Source organism: Perna viridis, chromosome 15, assembly GCF_037379345.1.
Source record: "Perna viridis isolate PV_CMFRI_1.1 ecotype Kerala chromosome 15, ASM3737934v1, whole genome shotgun sequence".
Classification (NCBI taxonomy): domain Eukaryota; kingdom Metazoa; phylum Mollusca; class Bivalvia; order Mytilida; family Mytilidae; genus Perna; species Perna viridis.
This window is the reverse complement of record NC_142459.1, coordinates 16,956,862-16,976,267: the sequence shown is the minus strand read 5'-3', so window position 1 is coordinate 16,976,267 and position 19,406 is coordinate 16,956,862.

The following is a 19,406-nucleotide window of genomic DNA, read 5'->3' as shown; positions in this document are numbered from 1 at the left end:
GGGATACTTTATTGTATTGATTCACACAGTCGCAATGATATGGGATTATGTGTTCCATCTGGTAAAGCTGTTGTACTGTCATTTTCCTCGTGTTCAAGTTTGATATCACATATCAAAGATTTAAACAAATCGATCACAGACCGATTCGCTGAATCACAGTTTGAGATAACACCCCTAGTCAGTTCTAAACTAAGAGTGGTCGACTCTGACGTAGTTGGAGACGTCCAGGCGTCTAATTCACCGCGATCCACTGACTATGAGACTGACATACCAAATATAGAACATACTAGCCATGAGATGTCAATTAATGAAGAGTCTACGTTCCACTGTGACAACGGAAGCAACAATAAAACTTCGGGTAAAGAAGTGGATGAGTCTTTTGTCTCCATCAATGAAAATAACGTCGAAACTGCAGATACTCAAAATGATGAGTCATGTATGTCCTGTAATGACAATAACGATGAAACTTCCGGTACTGGAGATGATGAGTCACCTATCTTCAACAATGAACGCAACGAGGAAACTGCGGGAATTCCAGTTGACGATACCTTTGGATCGCAATTATCAGATGATATTGGAGTCATTGATGTACATACCCTATCGGACGATGTAAAATTCAGGATTTTGTCTAATCGGTGTCCGGAACCAGGCTTTAAATTTCCGTTTAAATTATATAACGATAAAAGATGCAAAAGCGGAACTTTTAAAAGATCTTGTTGTCGCGATTGGTTTGAGTAATTCCCATTCATAGCATATTCAAAGTTGAAAGATGGGTTATATTGCCTTGCTTGTAAGTTTTTTCCGGACACATCCGGTCGCCGACCAAGAGTGTTAGTTACAGAACCATTCAATAAATGGAAAGACACCACTGTCGATTTGAAAAAGCATGCACAGACTGGTAATCACGCTGACTCGATGGTTAGATTGAATGGGTTCAAGAAATCGTGTGTCAATCAGTCACACAGAATCGACGTCAATCTGCAATCGAATAATGCAGCAATTATCGCTAAGAACCGTGATATAATCAGATCTATGCTTAAGTGTTTAGAGTTCTGTGGAAGGCGTGGAATGGCGCTTAGGGGACATCGGGATGATGATACAGGCCATAGTAAGAACAAGGGTAATTTCAAAGAACTTGTTCAATTTAGAATAAATGCGGGCGATACAACCCTAAAACAACATTTTGAAACGTGTTCAAAGGTAGCAACCTACACATCAAACACTTCTCAGAACGAGTTGTTAACTTGCATTAAGACATACATTCAGAAATCTATTGTGGAAGAAGTGAAGTCCCAGCCTTTTGGTGGATACTTTGGAATCCAATGCGACGAGGTATCAGACACTAGCAATTGGGAACAATTAGGACTGGTTTTACGTTATGTCGTCGATGGAGTTCCTGTAGAACGCCTGCTAGAATTTATTTTGGCCGAGGAAACCACTGGCGAATCCCTTTGTAATCTTGTCGTTCAGTCCCTCGCTAGTAATGGTTTGGATATCCAGTTATGTAGATCGCAGACTATGGATGGGGCAGGAAATATGTCAGGGAAAAACGTTGGATGTGCCGCACAGTTAACACGAATCTCTCCACGGGCAATGTATCATTATTGCGCTAGTCACAATCTAAGTTTAGTGCTGTGTAAAAGTTGTAAGGTTACAGAAATCCATCTCATGCTTGATTCTCTCAAACAACTCGGGATATTTTTTAAATATTCCCCTAAAAGAAGCCGACGACTAGAAACGGCGGTAGAAGATATTAACAACAATCGACAAGAAAATAACAAAATTTCTAAATCAAAATTTTCTGTGAAACTAGGTGGACAGAGAAACACGCCACACTCGACACATTCGCGACAATGTATGAGGCATTAGCTCCAATGAGGGACGTTCGTGGGACCAAAAGGCTATTACGGATGCTCATGGCATTCTGTCCAAGATAACAGATAGTACATTTATTATTTGCTTCCAAACAGTACACAACTTTTTTGGTTATGTACGTGGAGTAAGTTCTAAGCTTCAAGGCTCATCTTTAGACATTGTTGAAGGTTATAAAATGATCGGAGCTGTGAAACAGATCATCGATGAAACCCATAAAAATGAACAAGAGTTTGACTTGGTTTACAGTAATGCGTCTGACATGGCAGTAAAGGCCGGACTTGATGAGCTTAAAATGCCCCGTCGTTGTGCTAGACAGACACATCGTAACAATGTTCCCGCTTCATCAGATAAAGAATACTTTAAACGGGCAATCTACTTACCTTATCTTGATGAGCTAATTCAGCAACTTGATATGCGTCTTGGTCAAGAGGCTGTCTCTGTTGTTCGTGCCTTGTCAATTTTGCCTTTCCGAGTTCACCTCATTTCCGAAGAGATGGAGAAGGATGTTTATGATTATTACAATACTGATATGCCTTCGCCTGAAACATTCAGGCAAGAGATGAGACTCTGGAAGTCATTTTGGGAAAATCAATCGGACAAACCAGAGTCAATAACATCAACCTTAACTGATGTAAGGGCATGCTCGACTTTATTTCCAAACATCATTAAAGTTCTCTTCTTACTTGCTTTGACGAGCGTCACGTCAAGCTCCACCGAAAGAGCTAACTCATCCCTTAAGTTGATCAAGAATGATTTGAGAAGCACCATGAAGGAGGATCGCCTAAATGCTCTGCTTCTTTTGTATATTCACAGAGACATTAAACTTGATTTTGATAAAATTATTGACGATTACGCCATGAGAAATCCACGTAAAATGGTTCTTATGAATCCACTCTAGTAATTGAAAATGAGAGTCCGTCAGTATTTTTCTGTGTTCATTTTAGGTTTTGCGTCAAGGTACATGTATACTAGAAATATGTATATTTCCACATTAAAGCAATACTCAGAACGAAAGAACTTTATTCTTCAGTGTTTATTTGTCTTGTATCATGTGTGTCGTTCAACGAAACCCGAACTTAATCAAAAATAGAGGGATTACTTCATAATTTGATGCTAAATTGTTGAAATTCAGGAGCTTCTGATTTTCCCCATGGACCCTCAACCTTAATCACGCCTCTCGTTCATAAAATCCTGGCCTAGGTATTGAAATGTTAAGTTACTCCTTATACCCTTGAGTTTGGAATTTCTCGTTATTGTTCTACTGCTGTTAAGATCCATCCAATCATTTTAATATACCATAGACAATTAATGGAGAAAACTCGGCATAAAAAATGTCACACCCTGACACTTTAACTATAAAATATACATGCTCCAAGTCAGGAACCGTTACATTAGTGCAATTCTCTATTATTTTATGTTTTTAAGCCAAAAAAGGTCCAAAAATATTTTATTCTGCGCCCCCCCTTTCAAATATCCTGGACACGCCCCTGTTCTAGGATTCCCATTTCCCGTCACCCGTGAAAAGTAATTTTTGAGGTCGGGAAAGTCGTAATTTCATACCTACTGACCCGTGGGGAAGTAATTTTTAAAGTTCGGGATTGTTGAAAATGATATTAAGCTTTCCCGTTACTCTCCGTTTGTCTCTAAAATCATCCCCGGGGATTTATTAAAGTAAAGCATCTTAAATTAGATCGTGAAGTTGACAAGTTTGTTATTTTGAATCGTTGTCTTAACGGCGCTTCTTTTAGTCATAACGGTCATTGCAGTAAAACGATTTCGAGACTTGATTACTAAAATTGCATCGTGACGGTAAAATCGGAAAATCCGGAATTAGTTTTTTTCAAACAAGGATCGATGGAAACGATTTCTTGATTCAAAAATGTTAAAATACAAAGAAAAAAGCCTAAAATTATCATTTTAAAATCAAATAACAAAAGAATTTCAGTTGAAATGAATATAAGTGAGTTTGAATTTGTGATAAATTTCTGTACAAAGTTTTATCATATTTGAAACCAAATTTGATTTAAAATTTACATTTAATGTTTGAATGGTGGCAAATTTCAAATTTAGTCTACAGGCCTTTGGCTTTACAGTTAATTCGTCAAAAGAAAAGGGGCCAGAAACAAAAAAACAAAAATTGGACAAAAAGAAAGGGATAAGATTTATGACAATGAAAAAAGAAATCGTTCCTTCGTCCCATCATGGAAATCTGAATTTCCTTGGGTGCAATATGATGACACTAAACACCATATGAACTGCATTTACTGTAAAGACTATCCATTTTTAGCGGGTCATAACAGTTTTGTTACAGGTTCCAAAACCTGGCATATCAGTAACCTTAAATCTCATGATAGTAGTTTGCAACACAGAAATTGTTTATCAAGATATGCCACTGACAACATAATTAAACAGAGTCAGAGGACAACTAATGCATCTGAAGTATCTACCCAAGCAACACTTGACAAAGCATTTCAACAACTTACTGACACTGATCAGAAAAAGATGTGTAATCTTTTCGACATAGCTTACTTTCTAGCTAAAGAGAAAAAACCACTCTCTGATATGACAAAGCAATGTCAACTAGCAAAAAAACTGGGGGCAGACATTGGTGTTAACTACCACAATGACTTATCTGCAAAGCAATTTCTTAATTCAACTTACTTAAATTTTAAAAATGATACCAAGGAGGCTATTGCAAGCTGCAATTTTATATCAATTTTATCTGATGGAAGTACAGATGTGTCTGTTGTAGAACAGGAGGTTGTTTACATTCGGTACATTAAAGCTAATGGTCAGGCAGACACCGTTCTTGCAGACATAACTGCACCTGAACATGGTCATGGCCTTGGTCTATTTGAAGCCATAAAGGAGGCCTTAATGGCAGTTGGACTAAACTTTGAAAACTTGCATCATGACCGCCCAGGCCCTTCTTTGATTTGCGCTAATTTTGATGGTGCTTCAGTTATGCAGGGAAGGAAAAGCTGAGTCGCTGCTCACATATTAAATACTATCCCGGAGACCTTCCCTATTCATTGCATTGCCCACAAGTTGGAACTGGCTGTTATGGATTCCATAAAAAAATACCCCTTTTCTGAAGAGGTATGAGGAAACCATAAAAGGAATATTTATCATGTATCATTCATCTCCAAAGAAGATGAGAGATCTCCAGAAAGTAGCATCAGCCTTAGATGAAGATATTCTACGGTTCTCTGATCTGAAGAAGGTTAATCCTATTTCTCTTTCTTTCAAATTAATGTTTTTGTTCACATCTGTATAAAAATAAGGTGTTCTCACGTACTTTAACCACTTGGCAGGTTTTTTTTTTAATCTTTGGTTTATACAGTTCTACATTGTTTGCTTTTATGTATTTTGGCCCTTCATTACTATGGCGAATACAACTGATAAGACTTCAAGAGTCGAAACATATGTCTTGCGTGACTAAATTTGTTTCTTTACCTTACCTTTGATGACTATACTGTTTAGTATGAGCTATAGCTAATTTAATTGACAAACCACAATTTATATACATATATCATTATGTGTACATGTATGTGCATTTTAATTTTGACTAAAATTTGAATTTAATACATTAAATTTTGGTTGTCCAGACTAGATGGGTCAGCAGTAAAAGTCGGGCAGTGGAAGCGTTAAAGAATAACTTGGTAGCTACCGCTGCACACCTTAAGGCCATGGCAGCAGATAATATCTCTGAGGCAAAGGCTTATCACAACACTCTGTGTACAGTCCAGTTCCTGAAAATTATGCACATCATGTTGGATTTCTTGCCAATCATAACCCGAGTCTCAAAGGTTTGAATATCACTTATTAGTCTAATAACTATAGTATAAAATTATTTGTAATCATCAGAAAAAGCCTTCAAGAATCAAATTAAAGGGGACCAGTTTTTTAGGGGGGCCCCGTGCAGGTCCGGGTGATAAAAGAATAGGCCTGCAGCAGCGCTAAGCTTGTCGTATAAGGCGACTAAATAGTGCTCAGAATCCTAGCCGGGGGCTAGGCGCTCTGCCCACAGAGCAACTGGGATGTGTGCCCCAAGTGCTGGAATGGGGTACCCCTGGCGTGTTACATGCTGGGGTTGTCAGGCTATAATACGGAAAACCTGACCGCAAACCATAGTGGTGCACCGTGTTGGGAAAGATGCCACGTTCCTCGCACGTTAAAGAACCCTGCTGTGGTATTCGATAGGAGTAGGAACCTTTGCGCTCCGCCACAGGAGGACAAATTGCCCGACGTTACCCATCCCCCCTTTTTCCAGTGGCAATCAAAATGTGTCGACCCTATTATCCTTGTGACCCATTCTTTTTTTTTCATTTCATGTTCATTGTCTGAATATAGCTGAAATATTGCTGCTCGGACGTTAAACCCCAACAAACAAACAAATTTTTAGGGGGTGGGGGTTGGGATTCATTATTGAAATTTAGAAATTTAATCTGAAATATTTCATTTGAGCTAACAGGGTTTTTTTTAACAACAGTTAACAGCAATACTAATGCAACATTTTGATGGCTTAATTTAGAACTTTGTGATTGTTGTATCTCTCAAGCTGCTTCCTATTTCAACTTCCGCCTTGCTAAGCAATGGTTTATTTCATATATTTTATAGGTGTTCCAGTACAAAGATATCATGTTATATGAAGTTGAGGAGCAACTGGAAGGAATAATGTTGGATCTCCTCAATTTGAGAAATTATCCAGGTCAAAACATGAGAGAGTTCATTACCTTATATAAACCTGCAGACAAGAAGTTTGGTGACATCCTACTCAAAGGGCCATTACCCACAATATATTGGAAAGAGGACACTCAGTTACAGCATCTGGTTCAGGACACTATTACTTATCTAGATAGGAGGTATTAGTTTGCTTTGTGTCAGATCCAAAACAAAGCTTTGAACCAATATATAATAGTTAAGATTTTCCTCTTACAGGCTTAATTGTTAACCATTCATACAAAATTTTCCTCATGAAGTGATATCCCTTATTGCCCTATCTTGCATGGCCTGGATCACCATCCAAACATTTAGTTTAAACCTTCCCTTTACTTCAATTTGTTACTTGGTTTAGCTCTATCTTGATAAAGGACTTAAGTCAATCTCCCATTTTCTGTCATTGTCAGGCAATTTAAATATTCAAGATAAATACTCATGACGATATTTTTTTACAGATTTGCATGCTTCAAAGAAGGACCACTTAAATATTTTAAGATTTTTGACTATTCGAAATGGCCAAGAGATAGAACTCAGTTGGCTGATTATGAAACAGAGGAACTTGCACATCTACTTGATCTTTTCCCCAACATATTTGATAGAGATCATGAAAGTATAACAGCAGAGTTTTCCATTCTGAAGGCATCCCTACGATATGAAAGAGGTAGTTGAACCTTGAATAATATGTAGATTAGCAATCATCCCCTTCTGTCCCAATTAAATTTTTTTTTCAGTCTTCTGAACAAGTCAGATTTTATTTTTTTTTAAATTTTGTTTATTTAAGTAAACCTTTCAAAATTCAATAAAGAAATAAAATCATCCCATCCAAATCTATTATCTTACTGGTGGTGTCTGGGAATCTACAAATTAATTTAACTTGATATGGCCTTCTTACATGATTTTCAATAAATTGAGTGACCAATTAAGGCAATTAATTTATTTAAAATCCATGCCCTTCCATTGATTTCATGTGTTCTCTAAGACTAATGTTTTTAATTGATTCCATACTCCCAAAATTTAGTAAAATTTGAAAATAAATATTTGTATTAAATTCTCTTATACAGATAGATGAAGTATTGCTGGCTACCAAGCCAGAGAGATTTAGAAATATTTTTAAGGTCATAGAATTGCTTTGCTACATAAGCCCATGTACTGCAGAGTGTGAAAGAGGGTTTTCTACCATGAAAACAATAAAGACCCCTAGCAGAAATAGACTGGATCAGGACACTTTAAAATTTTTAATGACAATTAATCTATGTGGCCCAACAGTGGAGCAATACCAGCCTGAAAGAGATTTGAGCCATTGGCTGTCTTCCAAGGGGACATAAAATAAATCCAATCCTATCAGAGCCTAGAAAAAATCGTAAATTGGAACCAGAGGATAAGTAAATGAATTTTAAGTTGATTGTTTATTTACTTAAACTCTTTAAGTGCTAACTTTTAAAAGAAACAGACATGCCAGCTGCCCATTTTAGTCCATCGTTTTTTCAAAATCATGATTCAGCTTTTTTTCTCAAATCTATTTACAAAATAGTTACCTTCACTGTTATAAGCAAGTCTGATTCTTAGAAAGGATTAGCACTTATAATATTTACCTTTAAATTTCAAATGTAGGAAATTGATTTTTTGTAAGCAACTTTCCCTTGGAAAGTTCAGTAGAGCAAAAAATCCTAGAACACTGTTTTCAGTATCTCTTTTTACAGTAAAGGATACATGTTCTGTTATATTCCAGAAAATTATGGATGCAACCATCATGCTTCACCTACCACTGATAGAAGTAACCAGACAAGTCGTACATAACAGGAAACTCTGTTTAAATGAAGTAGCCCCGTGCAGGTCCGGGTGTCAAAAGAATAGGCCTGCAGAACAGCTAAGCTTGTCGTAAAAGTAATTCCACCACCAGGGGCACAATTCCCAGTTGCTCTGTGGGCAGAGCGCCCTAGCCCCCGGTTAGGATTCTGAGCACTATTTAGTCGTCTTTTACGTTTGTTTGTTTACGACAAACTTAGCCCAAATGAAAGATGATAATTGATATATATTTAATCTTCCATTTCATGCTCATCGCCTGAATATAGCTGAAATATTCCTGCTCGGGCGTTACAACTCCAACAATCAATAAATCACTCCATACTCATTCCAAGTAAGTAATCCTGCTATTAAAACACTCCAGACACATTTTCTATGTACTTTTAGTAAATTATACTTATATAAAATCATTCAATACATTTTATCATTCAATATTTTAATGAATTCACTCCATAAACATTCTACAAATAATTTTATTGTGTAATCCTATAAATACATGTTTGTTGGAGTTTAACGTCCGAGCAGCAATATTTCAGCTATATTCAGACAATGAACATGAAATGGAAAAAAAAGGATGGGTCACAAGGATAATAGGGTCGACAAATTTTGATTGCCACTGGAAAATAGGGGGATGGGTAAGGTCGGGCAATTTAGCCTCCTGTGGCGGAGCTCAGAGGTATCTACTCCTATCGAATATCACAGCAGGGTTCTTTAACGTGCGAGGAACGTGGCATCTTTCCCAACACGGTGCACGGTCAGGTTTTCCGTATTATAGCCTGACAACGTAAGTAATCCTGCTATTAAAACACTCCAGACACATTTTCTATGTACTTTTAGTAAATTATACTTATATAAAATCATTCAATACATTTTATCATTCAATATTTTAATGAATTCACTCCATAAACATTCTACAAATAATTTTATTGTGTAATCCTATAAATACATGTTTGTTGGAGTTTAACGTCCGAGCAGCAATATTTCAGCTATATTCAGACAATGAACATGAAATGGAAAAAAAGGATGGGTCACAAGGATAATAGGGTCGACAAATTTTGATTGCCACTGGAAAATAGGGGGATGGGTAAGGTCGGGCAATTTAGCCTCCTGTGGCGGAGCGCAGAGGTATCTACTCCTATCGAATATCACAGCAGGGTTCTTTAACGTGCGAGGAACGTGGCATCTTTCCCAACACGGTGCACGGTCAGGTTTTCCGTATTATAGCCTGACAACCCCAGCATGTAACACGCCAGGGGTACACATCCCAGTTGCTCTGTGGGCAGAGCGCCTAGCCCCCGGCTAGGTTTCTGAGCACTATTTAGTCGCCTTATACACGCTTAGCGCTGCTGCAGGCCTATTCTTTTAACACCCGGGCCTGCACGGGGCCCTACGTCAAAGAAATATATAATTACTCACAATCTTGTGATAAGTAACATTTGCTGTTTATGGCCTACAAGAACTATATATATGGCCATGTGTTGTGGACTACTAAAAAAATCCAGTCTGAAACCGAGCTTGGACGTTATTCTGATTCTTGACTTGAATCGATCTCTGGATCTATATTCCTCAAGTAATAAAACTCTATTCAAATACTCGGTGTTTGATTGTGTTACACGCCCGAGCAGCAATAATTCAGCTACATTAAGTGGATGATAAAATGTTTGTTGGGGTTTAACGTCCAAGCAGCAATATTTCAGCTATATTCAGACAATGAACATGAAATGGAAAAAAAAAGGATGGGTCACAAGGATAATAGGGTCGACAAATTTTGGTTGCCACTGGAAAATAGGGGGATGGGTAAGGTAGGGCAATTTAGCCTCCTGTGGCGGAGCGCAAAGGTATCTACTCCCATCGAATACCACAGCAGGGTTCTTTAACGTGCGAGGAACGTGGCATCTTGCCCAACACGGTGCACCACTACGGTTTGCGGTCAGGTTTTCCGTATTATAGCCTGACAACCCCAGCATGTAACACGCCAAGGGTACCCCATTCAACCACCTGGGGCACACATCCAAGTTGATCTGTTGTCTGAGGACCATTTACTCGCCTTATACGACAAGCTTAGCGCTGCTGCTGCAGGCCTATTCTTTTGACACCCGGACCTGCACGGGGCATCTGCAGCAGCACTAAGCTTGTCGTAAAAGGCGACTAAAGAGTGCTCAGAACCCTAGGTGGGGGCTAGGGCGCTCTGCCCACAGAGCAACTGGAATGTGTGCCCCACGTGGTGGAATGGGGTACCCCGGGCGTATTTAACCCCAACAAACAAAATTTTATTGTTTGTTTGTTTGTTGGGGTTTAACGTCCGAGCAGCAATATTTCAGCTATACTCAGACAATGTACATGAAATGGATGATAAAATGAACATGAAATGATAAAAAAAAGGATGGGTCACAAGGATAATGGGGTCGACAAATTTTGATTGCCACTAGAAAAAGGGGGGATGGGTAAGGTCGGGCAATTTAGCCTCCTGTGGCGGAGCGCAAAGGTTCCTACTCCTATCGAATACCACAGCAGGGTTCTTTAACGAGCGAGGAACGTGGCATTTTTCCCAACACGGTGCACCACTATGGTTTGCGGTCAGGTTTTCCGTATTATAGCCTGACAACCCCAGCATGTACCATGCCAGGGGTACCCCATTCCACCACCTGGGGCACACATCCCAGTTAGGTTTCTGAGCACTATTTAGTCGCCTTTTACGACAAGCTTAGCGCTGCTGCAGGCCTATTCTTTTGACACCCGGACCTGCACGGGGTCATGGAGATCCGACGTAGAAAACTCGCATAAATGCTTTTGTTATAAATTGATTAAAGAAAAATTTGAATTCGAAAACTATTTAGATATTTTACACGAAAAGGATGCTATAACTCTTTGTAGATTCAGAGTAGACAAGCGAAACAGCAACTTGGCAAAACTTTGATAACTCAAGTTTATGTACCTTATGTAATAATGGAGAACATGGAGATGAGTTCCGTGTCATTTTCCAATGTCTCCATTTTTCGGACACGAGGAAGCAATTTTTAAACAAAAGATATTTAGAGCGAGTGAATGTTCTGAAATTTAAAGATCTGTTTCAGACAAAAAACAAGCATGAATTACGAAACCTATGTAAATTTGTTAAACTCATCGAAATTGATTTTAAAAATGTTTCTCAAGGTTAGTCCTCTACAATGCCACTATCTGAAATTTGTCAAAATGTTATTTACTTAATCTTTTTTTTCTGTTATCTTATTATAGTTTCCACAATTGTCATGCGCTGAATATTTATGTATTAACTGTATTGTAATGGTGTTTAGAGAATAAAAGAATCAGCTTGTTTGTTGGGGTTTAACGTCCGAGCAGCAATATTTCAGCTATATTCAGACAATGAACATGAAATGAAAAAAAAAAAGGATGGGACACAAGGATAATAGGGTCGACAAATTTTGATTGCCACTGGAAAAAGGGGGTATGGGTAAGGTCGGGCAATTTAGCCTCCTGTGGCGGAGAGCAAAGGTTCCTACTCCTATCGAATACCCCAGCAGGGTTCTTTAACGTGCGAGGAACGTGGCATCTTTCCCAACACGGTGCACCACTATGGTTTGCGGTCAGGTTTTCCGTATTATAGCCCGACAACCCCAGCATGTACCATGCCAGGGGTACCCCATTCCACCACCTGGGGCACACATCCCAGTTGCTCTGTGGGCAGAGCGCCTAGCCCCCGGCTAGGTTTCTGAGCACTATTTAGTCGCCTTTTACGACAAGCTTAGCGCTGCTGCAGGCCTGTTCTTTTAACACCCGGACCTGCACGGGGCCTGGGATGTCTGCCCCAGGTGGTGGAATGGGGTACCCCTGGCATGTTAATGCTGGGGTTGTCAGGCTATAATACGGAAAACCTGACCGCAAACCATAGTGGTACATCGTGTTGGGAAATATGCCACGTTCCTCGCACGTTAAAGAACCCTGCTGTGGTATTCGATAGGAGTAGGAACCACTGCGCTCCGCCGCAGGAGGCTAAATTGCCCGACCTTACCCATCCATTCCTTTTTCTAGTAGCAATCAAAATTTGTCGACCCTACTGTCCTTGTGTCCCATCTCATTTTTCATTTCATCATCATTTCATGTTCATTTTATCATCCATTTCATGTTCATCGTCTGAATATAGCTGAAATACTGCTGCTCGGACGTTAAACCCCAACAATCAATCAATCATGCCATAATAATGGGAGATAACTGCAGTTTATTTTGTTGATCATATTCATTTTTCTGTAGTTTGACATGAGAGAATACTGTTGTTTGTTTTACATTATGTAAGGTAAAATGTACTTATTGTATATACATGTATGTTAAAATTGATTATGACAAATACATTGTTAAGCAGAAATGGTTATTATAGTACTTAATTCTGTTTTTTAGTAATGGGAGATAACTGCAATATTTTAAAATGAGGGACAATTTAGGTTTTTCTTATTTTTGTCTGATTTCACATATGTTTATTTATTTTTTTTTTTTGAAGTTTCAATATGCGACTCATCATTAACATATTCAAAGAAAATGAATAGATATTTCTTAAATGTTTTGACTAATTTATTGGAATTAATTTTTTGAAATCCAAACAAAAACTGCCATTTGACACAATGTTTATAGAATTACTGCGACATCTTGTGTATGAGTGTGTGTGGTGATTCATTGAGATTTGTTTGTTTGTTGCGGTTTAACGTCCGAGCAGCAATATTTCAGCTATATTCAGACGATGAACATGAAATGGATGATTAAATGAACATGAAATGAAAAAAAGGATGGGACACAAGGATAATAGGATCGACAAATTTTGATTGCCACTAGAAAAAGGGGGGATGGGTAAGGTCGGGCAATTTAGCCTCCTGTGGCGGAGCGCAAATGTTCCTACTCCTATCGAATGCCACAGCAGGGTTCTTTAACGTGCGAGGAACGTGGCATCTTTCCCAACACGGTGCACCACTATGTTTTGCGGTCAGGTTTTCCGTATTATAGCCTGACAACCCCAGCATGCAACACGCCAGGGGCACACATCCCAGTTGCTCTGTGGGCAGAGCGCCTAGCCCCAGTTAGGTTTCTTTTAGGTATTTTGAATTTGTTTTGCTCCTTAATATACATGTATATATTTTTGGACACTGGTTAGCATGACCGATGTGATCAAAGTGATGTCTATGAATGTTAGGGGCCTTGCTTCTAATAAGAAAAAGAGAATAGATTTGTTTAATTGGGCAAGGGAACAAAAGTCTAATATTATTTGTTTTCAAGAAACACACAGTACAAAAGATATAGAAAAGGCATGGGAAGATGAATGGGGGTCAAAGATTGTTTTTAGTCATTGTGATAGTAGAAGTGCTGGTGTTTGTATTCTATTTAAAGATTTAGTTGATATTGACATACATGATATAACATGTGATAACAGTGGTAGATATATTATTATAGATCTTACTATAAAAAATCAGCGTTTAACATTAGCATCCTTATATGGTTATAATACTGATGAACATGCTTTGTTTACTGATATACTACAGAAATTATTGTTATATAATAATTCATCTATTTTGTTATGTGGTGATTGGAATTTTGTCCAAGATATTAATATTATACATGATAGACATGTTAATTGCAGAAATACAGTTCAGAATATTATAGAAATATATAGTTTAATTGATGTTTGGCGAATAAGTAATCCCAATGCTCGGAAATACACCTGGCGACAGCACTCTCCTATAAAGCAGAGTAGAATTGATTATTTTTTGGTATCTGAAGATTTATATTCTCTTATGAAAAAGACATATTATTCCAGGGTACAGAACTGACCATTCTGCAATTTTATTCACTTTTTCCGTATCATTAGAAAAACGAGGTAAAGGGTATTGGACATTTAATGCCCAGTTAGTACATGATTCTGTTTGTTTGTTGGGGTTTAACGTCCGAGCAGCAATATTTCAGCTATATACAGACAATGAACATGAAATGAAAGAAAAGGATGGGTCACAAGGATAATAGGGTCGACAAATTTTGGTTGCCACTGGAAAAAGGGGGATGGGTAAGGTCGGGCAATTTAGCCTCCTGTGGCGGAGCGCAAAGGTTCCTACTCCTATCGAATACCACAGCAGGGTACTTTAACGAGCGAGGAATGTGGCATCTTTCCCAACACGGTGCCCCACTATGGTTTGCGGTCAGGTTTTCCGTATTATAGCCGGAGAACCCTAGCATGCAACACGCCAGGGGTACCCCATTCCACCACCTGGGGCACACCAAGGCGACAAGTAGATATAACAGTGCTAAACAGAAAGGCAAATAACATGTGGTCAGTTTGTTTGTTTGTTTGTTGGGGTTTAACGTCCGAGCAGCAATATTTCAGCTATATTCAGACGATGAACATGAAATGGATGATAAAATGAACATGAAATGAAAAAAAAAGGATGGGACACAAGGACAGTAGGGTCGACAAATTTTGATTGCCACTGGAAAAAGGGGGGATAGGTAAGGTCGGGCAATTTAGCCTCCTGTGACGGAGTGCAAAGGTTCCTACTCCTATCGAATACCACAGCAGGGTACTTTAACGAGCGAGGAATGTGGCATCTTTCCCAACACGGTGCCCCACTATGGTTTGCGGTCAGGTTTTCCGTATTATAGCCGGAGAACCCTAGCATGCAACACGCCAGGGGTACCCCATTCCACCACCTGGGGCACACCAAGGCGACAAGTAGATATAACAGTGCTAAACAGAAAGGCAAATAACATGTGGTCAGTTTGTTTGTTTGTTTGTTGGGGTTTAACGTCTGAGCAGCAATATTTCAGCTATATTCAGACGATGAACATGAAATGGATGATAAAATGAACATGAAATGAAAAAAAAAGGATGGGACACAAGGACAGTAGGGTCGACAACTTTTGATTGCCACTGGAAAAAAGGGGGATGGGTAAGGTCGGGCAATTTAGCCTCCTGTGACGGAGTGCAAAGGTTCCTACTCCTATCGAATACCACAGCAGGGTTCTTTAACGTGCGAGGAACGTGGCATCTTTCCAAACACGGTGCACGGTCAGGTTTTCCGTATTATAGCCTGACAACCCCAGCATGTAACACGCCAGGGGTACCCCATTCCACCACCTGGGGCACACATCCAAGTTGCTCTGTGGGCAGAGCGCCTAGCCCCCGGCTAGGTTTCTGAGCACCATTTAGTCGCCTTGAACAAGCTTAGCGCTGCTGCAGGCCTATTCTTTTAACACCCGGACATGCACGGGGCAACATGTGGTCAGAAATATGATGTAAACTAGTTAAAGCATATATAGATTTATAAAATTAGACAGGCATAATTCATTTTTCAATTGAAAAGGTGATTAAGAACTATTTCTATATGTAGCAAGCAATAATTAATTCTAAAAGTCGTCTGCATATATTTACCTAGATAACCACACATTCATTTGTTTTTATTTTACACACAGCTGTTTGTCATACGTCCTTATCTAAGAAAACTTAATTGAGCATGTTCCCCGATCAGGCTCATCGGATGTTTCTGGTTTCAGAATCACATGCCTTACCCTAAGTCTACCTTTTAAGTCGATGGTACTGCAATACATGACTCATTCATGATTTATCTGTGACGTATATACAAGTTGTACCTTTAGAAATGATGGAAATCAGACGCATGGTACTGAAATGTATGACGTGCATACAAGTGGTACCTTTATATTTGACGTTCTTATTTGACATGGTACTGCTAGCTTAATTATTTCGTCGGGAGATGATGAATTGAGCGACATTTTGCATTTTTTAAATTTGAACGACATGATCTTTTCAGCGACAAAACACATATAAATTGAGCGACTTTTTATTTTTTTAAATTCAGCGACATTTACCTGAGAAAAAATACTTATTACCTCTTCCGTTAGTCAGTGTCCCCTGCTCACCACGGGGAGGTGGAAGTAGGATTTTGAGCAGGATATAGTGTTTGTTTATTGTTCACTGAAACCACATAGTTTATATAAAATACTTTACAATTGTTAAAAAATAATGTACTATTAAAAACTTCTATGTACACAATCGTTATAAATTGATGACCGGCTGAGACTTGTATGCCATAAGTTTAACGAACTCGAGTCTTGAGATATCGCCTGCTCTGTACTGTTCCTGGAATTCACGCATCTGCTGCACATTTGACTTTTCGTTAATAGTCAAAAGCATTGGTCGCATAGAAGCTCTTATCTTAAGACTGTTGTATGTCTGGATTAGTTTGACCTTCTCCAAAAAATCATAAATGCTCGGATGATGGCTCATTTCACTAAACTGCTTGTGAAAAGACTCGCATCCGTTTGTTGTCCGTTTAACATCAAGTCTTGGTCCTGAACAAATCATCGGAGGATTACGTGAGGTTGCCTCTGTATAGTTATGCACAATATAATCTGCAAATTTTGTAGCACGTGGGTCTTCAGGTGTATTTGAGCAAATATCAAAGGCCATGCACTCCTCAATTTCAACATGTGAAAGAAAACTGAGACCGAAAAATACTTTCAACCATCTCCCTATAACGGACTCTGAACATTTGTATTCCTGAGCAAGTCCAAGACTTTGTATTTTACGCCACCAAGCTTGGGACAAATGGAAATGACAGCCTGAAATTAGATGTACATGTTTTAAATTTGATACGTACATAACATCAGTATATATTTGTCGTTAATATTTTAAATTACATGTATCTGTCTTATCTTACAATAAAAACTATGCTAAAAAAATTACCTCTAATTAAAAATTCTGGCCAAAACTCTCTGGCAGCTTCAAAAACAGCATCTTCAAAATCCAAGTGGATAGAGGTAAGTGTAAAGTTCAATCCAAAATCTGTTACTACTGTAATAAGATGACGAAACATGTTGATATAACACTCCTTTGATTTTGAAGGAAGCAGGAAGAAAGCACATGGTATGTAGCGTCCGTGTTTATATCCAAGCAATGTGTAAAGTTGGTAGAAAAACTTTGGACAATATTTGAATGTCCCGTCACCAAAAATTTCCACAATGGGCTCACAAAAATATTCCATATTGCTTTTTGTAGTCAGCATAATAATACCCGTCTCAGCATCATTGACGTGCATCATTTTCTCTAAATTTGTAGACATCAAATCGTAGTCCTTAAGATTTTCGTGGGTTTCCTCTCTTGATTTTCGTAGCTTTGGCGTTGTCTTTCTCCTGAAAATATAAACAAATAAATAGTATTAGGAACTCATAGAATATGGAATAAATTTACATGACATAAAATCATTATATATGTTTAATAATAAGATAAGCAATGGAACAACACTTTTGTTGTTTTCTTCATTTTTAGTAATCATGATCATATTATAATACTTTTATTGAACATACCTTACTCTATAAACAGCTTGTCTTATCAGGCCAACATCTTCTGGGACTAAACTAGCGTTCTCTGTTTTCCCAACTTCATGTACTATTAGCTTGTGTGGCCGTTCTGTTATGCTGTCTTCAGCTTTTCTCTTGCAAGCTTGTCTGATGTTGTGTCTCTGTATCTTTCTTTCTTCTTCCTTTTCATGGTTATGCTCATTACGTCCATCCAATATCATCAAATCCGTTAAATCTGTCTTGCATCGGGCTTTGCACTTGGCTTTTATACATCTCCAAAGATGTGTGGCACTATATGATTTGTCAAGCCTATACTTAAATCCATCAACAACTATACCTTCTTTCCCTCGATTCGTTGTGTACTTCTCAATCTCCATTTTAAATGTATTTCACTAATATATTTTTGACTTTATTTATTGTCGTTTAATCTTTTGAGTGATATTCAGAAGGGAAAAAGTACTGGTCGATTCACTGAAGTTGGAACTAATACATTCGAGAAAGGGCTAGTTTTGACCAGTGCGAACTGGTGGACCGTTTATGTGAATTTTATGTACATCTGTATTTAATCAATTAAAAAATATGTCGATGAATTTATATGCCGTTTTTATATTTTGTATTGATTTGATGTCGCTCAAATGATATACGCAATTACTCAAAAAGCGTCGCTCAAAAGATAATCGCTGAAAAGACAATGTCGCTCAATTTATACTTGTACTCAAAGAACTTAGGTTGTTGTAGTGGTGCTGGAAGCGCTATGATGGCGCGAGGACCCATTTCAAGGTTATAATTTTTTTTAAATTGTACAGTCAGTAAGAGTATTTATGTTCAGTGACGACTGAAAGAGTAAAACTGTTCAGTGATGTACTTCGTTATTTTCATCAATAAAATACAGTTGTAAGTTGTTTCAGTACAGCAAGTTACAGTTCAGTTTTCTCTATTCCAGAGGCCCCGTGCAGGTCCGGGTGTTAAAAGAATAGGCCTGCAGCAGCGCTAAGCTTGTCGTAAAAGGCGACTAAATAGTGCTAAGAAACCTGGCCGGGGGCTAGGGTGCTCTGCCCAGAGTAACTGGGCTGTGTGGCCCAGATGGTGGAATGGGGTAACTCTGGCATGCTACATGCTGGGGTCGTCAGGCCATAATACGGAAAACCTGACCCCAAACCATAGTGGTGCACCGTGTTTGGAAAAATGCCACATTTCTTGCACGTTAAAGAACCCTGCTGTGGTATTCGACAGGAGAATGAGCCTTTGCACTCCGCTACAGGAGGTTAAATTGCCCGACCTTACCCATCCCCCTTTTTCCAGTGGCAATCAAAATTTGTCGACCCTATTATCCTTGTGACCCATCCTCCTTTTTCATTTCATGTTCATTTTATCATCCATTTCATGTTCATTGTCTGAATATAGCTGAAATATTGCTGCTTGGACGTTAAACCCCAACAAACAAACAAACACATCTCAATTGCTTTGTGGACAGAGCGCCCTAGCCCCCGTCTAAGGATCTGAGCACTATTTAGTCGCCTTTTACGACAAGCTTAGCGCTGCTGCAGGCCTATTCTTTTGACACCCGGATCTGCACTGGTTCCTAGATATTTTAAAAATGGTGTCAAATACAGATTGGGGTGCTGATACCTCGATTTTGGTAAATTTATATAGATCTT